The following is a 6000-nucleotide window of genomic DNA, read 5'->3' on the forward strand; positions in this document are numbered from 1 at the left end:
AAGCAGAGGTAGGATTATCTCCAATATTTACTTTATTAGTGAAGGGGTATAGAGAGACGGGGGTGGGTCCGGCAAACAAACACGAGACGGTAATCGAACCCGGGTTACCTGATGAGCAACCAGGCCTCATGTCAGAGTACTGCCAACGAGGCTATCGGCTCCGACCAATATGAATTCTGATGCATCTTCAGAAGAACATTAGTCACACTGAGAACATATGTGACGTCTTTCTCCAGTGTGAATTCTCTGGTGTGACACTAAATAATGATGTTGACTGAAACTCTGCAGTGATTAGGTTTCTCTCCAGTGTGAATTCTCTGATGACGTTTAAAAGCACTTTGATCAGAAAAACTCTTTCCAGATTGGGAGCAGTGATAAGGTTTCTCTCCAGTGTGAATTCTCTGCTCTGACACGATATGCTGACTGTGTGCGTGACGAGAGGCGTGATAGTTGGAATCAGCTGTGCGCACACCGGTCTCACATATCTCACTGAGGAAATTGGGAGCATAAGAGGACGAGCAACGGGACTGCTGACGAGAGCTGACATGTGTTTAGTTTGTGTTTATGTTCTTGTGGCCGGCATCCGACCGTGATGTGGCTGCCTGTCTCTTACTTCCGTATTATTGTTTGTTTATTGTAATTAAAGTGCCTTAAATGTTTGCCGGTTCTCACCTCCTTCCTTCCTTTTATTGAACCGTGTTACACTGGTGCCGAAACCCGGGAGGAAGGAGAGACATGCTGTCTGAGAGCCCTCACTGGTGAGGGGCATCGCGGTGCTGAGAAGTTCGGGAGTCTGGAGCGTGGATTCGGCAGGGAAGGAGAGCTCGCTGCCGTGCTCCTGGACCCAGGTGGGGTGGCGGCCGTCCAAGAGGGAGCGTAGGAGTCGCCGCCTTTGGCCGTGAGCCGGAATCCTGCTGCCAACAGCCATGAAGGTGACGAGCAGGAAACAGGGGACTGACTCGCTACCAGCTGCCCTCAGTCGGAGGAGCCATCGCCGGCCACCAGGGGACGCAGGAGGATCGAGCCGTCCACTTAGTGTCCAGTACCACCGCATGGCACCGCGAGGAAGAGCCTCTCGGCTGGCTGAGGACCGAGCAACAGTGTGTTGGGGAACCGGACCTATTTTTTTTCCCTCTCTCCCCTCTCTCGGACATGTCCCTCCTGGTGCTCCCGTCTCCGTTTTCTTGTCTCATCGGTGCATACCCCCCGGTCTGTAAGGGGAGATGGGGGTATGTGATGAGGAAGGCGTGACGAGAGCCATGAGGCGGGCCGGTGGCGTGATTGATAGTTGGAATCAGCTGTGCCCACATGTGCTCAATCAGCTGTCCCGCATATCTCACGGAGGAAATTGGGAGCATAAGAGGACGAGCGATGGGACTGCTGAAGAGGAGTCTGGGCCCAGACATGTGTTTAGATTGTGTTTATGTTCTTGTGGCGGTCTTTTACTTCCATATTATTGTTTGTTTATTTTAGTAAAAGTGCATTAAATGTTCGCCGGTTCTCGCCTCCTTCCTTCCTTCCTCCTTCCTTCCTTTCATCCACTCGGGGAGCTGGAAAGAACACCTGGCAAGGCTCCGGAAGATCCTGGTAGATCCCTGGAAGGCGGTGCTGGACGCCTGGGCCTAGGGGAAGCAATGTACCTGGGGGTTTAAGTCGGACGCAGAGTCATTCAACCCAAGCAACAGATGGTAGAGGCCGTCACAGTCTTCATCTGTTCTGTAGGATTTTATGAATTTGATTACATGCCACAGGGTACCAGTGGAGCAACCGCCACTTTCCAAAGGGTCATGGAAAGGACGGTAGGAGATATTCCTTTGCTTGAGGTATTGGTCTACTTGGATGACTTAATAATTTTTGGAAGAACGCTGGAAGAGCATGAAACTTGCATGTTGAAAGTCCTAGACAGGTTGAAAGATGAGGGTCTGAAGATCTTTCTTGATAAGTGTCAATTTGGAAGGACCTCTGTGAACTATGTGGGACATATTGTTTCGCAGGATGGAATAACTACAGATCCTACCAAGAATGAAACTGTTGTATCCTGGCCCCTTCCTCAAAATGTGACAGAGCTCAGATCTTTTTTTACAGTTCTGTGGATATTACTGGCGTTTTGTGTAGGATTTCTCATAGTTATGCCGACCTCTAAATGAACCAGCATACTGAGCAGCCATCCGAACATGACAGCTTGTACTTCCAAAACTGTTTTACAGCAGGGTGTTAAAGTCTTTGCATGACGAGATTGAGCATTTAGGTTTTGAGAAGTCGTACCGCCTACTTCGTGACAGATTATTTTGGCCCCCTATGAAGCGTGATGTTGAGATGTACTGTAAAACCTGTGAACGCTGCATCAAAAGAAAAACTCTGCCGCAGAGAGCAGCTCCTTAATCTCATATACACTGTTCTGGGCCTATGGAACTCGTATGCATCGATTTTCTTTCAAAAAGCATCCGATGTAGCAAAGACTTTGTGGGAGAAGTATTTTATTCATTACGGTCTTCCTACTAGAGTACATTCAGAAAGGGGAGAGATTTTGAGTGCCAGTTGGTGTCTGACATGTTGACTATGCTAGGTGTGAAAAAATCTAGAACCCCACCTTATCATCCTCAAGGCGACCCTCAGCCTGAAAGATTTAACAGGACCTTGTTGAACATGCTGGGTACGCTGGAGCCTAGTCAGAAAAGTAAATGGAGTCAGCATATAGCATATTTAGTACACGCATAACTGTACGTCAATGATGCGAGTGGTTTCTCACCCTATTTTCTTATGTTTGGTAGGGGAGGCCCGGTTACCTGTTGAAGTTTGTTTTGGTTTTTCAGCTAATAACACACCCACTGTGTCGTATTTGAAGCATTTGTCCAGAATGAAGCAGGAATTGCAACCAGCACATCAGTTAGCTCAAGCTACTGCAGAAAAGATGAATCAGGGTAACAAAGCAAGATATGATCAGAAAGTTCGGTTCCATATCTTGACTGTGGGGGACATAGTTCTTATACGAAACCTGGCTTGAAGGAAAAACAAAAGCTTCCAGATAGGTGGAGTGCTAATCCCTCTGTAGTGGAGAGTCAGTTACCTGGTATTCCAGTTTACCGGTTGAAGCCAGCCAAAGTCATGCACCGAAATCACATCTTTCCTTAAGGACAGGTAGACCTAAGGCCAACTCCTTCACCTAGAGCTTTGAGGTGTTGGAGAGCTAAGGAAATGCACAAGGTTATTCAGAAATCTGCAGAGTCAGAAAACTCACCTTGTTCAGTTAAAGTTCATCCACAAGAATGTACTTCTTCAGATTCAGAGTCTGAGTTTGAGTTTTATGTTGACGATGTAGCAGACACTTTGTCTCAAGGATAAGAGGTGAAACAGAGTGAAGCATCTGTACCTGGTGTAGAAGGTTTAGAATCTAGTGATTCTCGCACCATTTCAGAAATACCAGTAATACCACTTCATGGGTTAAATTTCTGATGTTCAGATAGATTAGAGTGGAAATGCTGAAGCTGTTGATGTACTGACTGAAAGTCGTCACAGTAACTTGCAAATCTCTGCTATTACTGATAAGGAATCTCAGCCAGAGGTTGAACCTCCAGAAGTTCCTAGATCACGTAGGGAGAGGAGGCCTTATAACAGATTTACCTATGATAGATTGGGTATGCCAAAAACACAGTCTGTATCCTCCCAACGTTGTGGTATTAATGTAGCAGCTTCAGAAGTACTGAATGTTTTTTGTGATTACAACAGTTCACATGCATGGTGGTGCAATTCTAATGCCTTGTGTGAAATATGTATCAAGAGACCTATACTTTTGCCCTGTAGTCTTTAAACAGGACACGCATGCTCAATGCCGCTCGAGTTAGCTGGCAGCCTGGTTTTTGCAGCCTCCACCGCGCCACCTTTTCTTGATGTTCACGAGTAGGTTGTGACGCGCTTGAGGATTGGCCATCTTCGCCTTGGCGGGTGGGGCAGAAGCCCACGGCTATGTTCAGCTGTATATGTGTTCAGACTGATTGGAGTCCTTTGTGGAGAAGTTCGCGTTGCATCGCTGCCGGCGGCTAGTTTGTATCCTCGGACACTTGCTTCACCTCACATTTGTTCCTGGTCTTAATATTAGTGTATTTCACTATAATTACCTATCATTGTCGTTGCCGACTTATTTAGAACTTTATTTTCTAAATTTATATTAATTGAAGCGTAACGCCGCTAGCATATTAGCGTGTTAGCGTGTCAGCGTGTTAGCTTGCCTTCTGTTTACACTGTGGAATATCATCTCCCCCTATTTGTCTTGTGTGCTAACTGTTTCTCTTTTTAAGTGTATATACTAAGACTCATCAAGCAACCTTGGTAAGTTAGGATTGCACTTCATACCCGGTGAGTTATGGCTTCTATTCCTATTGTTGTTACTTGCACCTCATGTCATATGTTTAGCTTAGCCTTCTCTGTCAGCGGCGAGGGTTTTACATGCGATAAATGCAGGGAAGTAGTTAGGCTGACGGAGAAGATCTTAGAACTAGAGTCTCGCATCCAATCTTTATTTGAGGATAGTAAGAGTGTTAGGACTGTAGAAAACACTTCGGATGCGAGCAATGTTAGCGCACACAGCTCGGTTCTGGTTGAAAATCCCCTGCAGCTGGGAAACTTTGTGACGGTGAGACGGCATAGTCGCAGGACAAAACATCACTCAACCGTTCCAATTAAAGTCTCGAACAGGTTTTCCCCGCTCAGTGATGCACCGACTGAGAAACCTGCTGAAAGTGCCCTAGTGATCTGTGATTCTATTGTCCGGAACGTTAACATAGAGACACCAGCCACCATAGTCAAATGTTTACCGGGAGCCAGAGCGCCTGACATAAAGTCAAATTTAAATGTAATGGCTAAGACTAATCGTAAATACAGTAAGATTGTTATTCATGTCGGCACAAATGATGTTAGACTCCGTCAATCGGAGATCACTAAAGATAATATTAAAGAGGTGTGTGAGCTCGCAAAAACGATGTCAGACACTGTAATATTCTCTGGCCCCCTCACTGCTTACCGTGGTGATGAGATTTATAGCAGATTATCATCACTAAATGGCTGGTTGTCTGAGTGGTGCCTGCAGATTAATATAGATTTTATAAATAACTGGAAGAGTTTTGAGGGCAGACCTGACCTGTTGAAACGAGATGGTCTCCATCCCTCCTGGGATGGGGTTTCCCTCCTCTCTAGAAATTCGGCACACAGTCTTAATAATGCTAAAGTCTGACTACCTGGGGCCCAGGTCAGGAAGGAGACAGAATGGCATAACCAACTGTCTGCTTGCCGTCTCGCGTTACAGAATACACAAAATATACAACATGTAATAATCCCTTTTTACAAACAACATAAAATAGAGACTGTGTCTGTCCCCCGGATTAGCAAGCATAAGATATTGCGTAAACCTCTTGAAAGTAATTTAATAAACGTTAAACATATCAAACATGAACAAAATACAGATAATCAACTGTTACGACTTGGATTGCTTAATATTAGATCTCTCTCAAATAAAGCACTTTTTGTTAACGATTTGATAACCGATCATAAAATAGACATGCTTTGTTTGACAGAAACATGGCTAAAGCCAGATGATTATATTACTCTAAATGAATCCGTTCCCCAAGATTATTTCTATAAACACGAGCCTCGTCTAAAAGGTAGAGGGGGAGGTGTCGCTGCACTTTACAATAATTATTTTATCACCTCTCAGAAGTCAAATTTTAAATACAATTCCTTTGAAGTCATGGTACTTCACGTATCAACACCTAATACTAAGGACAAAACATTTTTAAAATTTATTCTAGCTATTGTATATAGGCCTCCGGGGCACCACACAGATTTTATTAAAGATTTTGGTGGGTTCTTATCAGGACTAGTACTGGCCGCAGATAGAGTCCTTGTCGTCGGTGACTTTAATATCCATGTAGACAATGATACAGATGCCTTGGGACTGGCTTTCAAAGACACTCTTAACTCCATGGGCGTTAGTCAACATGTGTCAGG

The sequence above is a fragment of the Triplophysa dalaica genome, chromosome 9, assembly GCF_015846415.1.
Source record: "Triplophysa dalaica isolate WHDGS20190420 chromosome 9, ASM1584641v1, whole genome shotgun sequence".
NCBI lineage: Eukaryota > Metazoa > Chordata > Actinopteri > Cypriniformes > Nemacheilidae > Triplophysa > Triplophysa dalaica.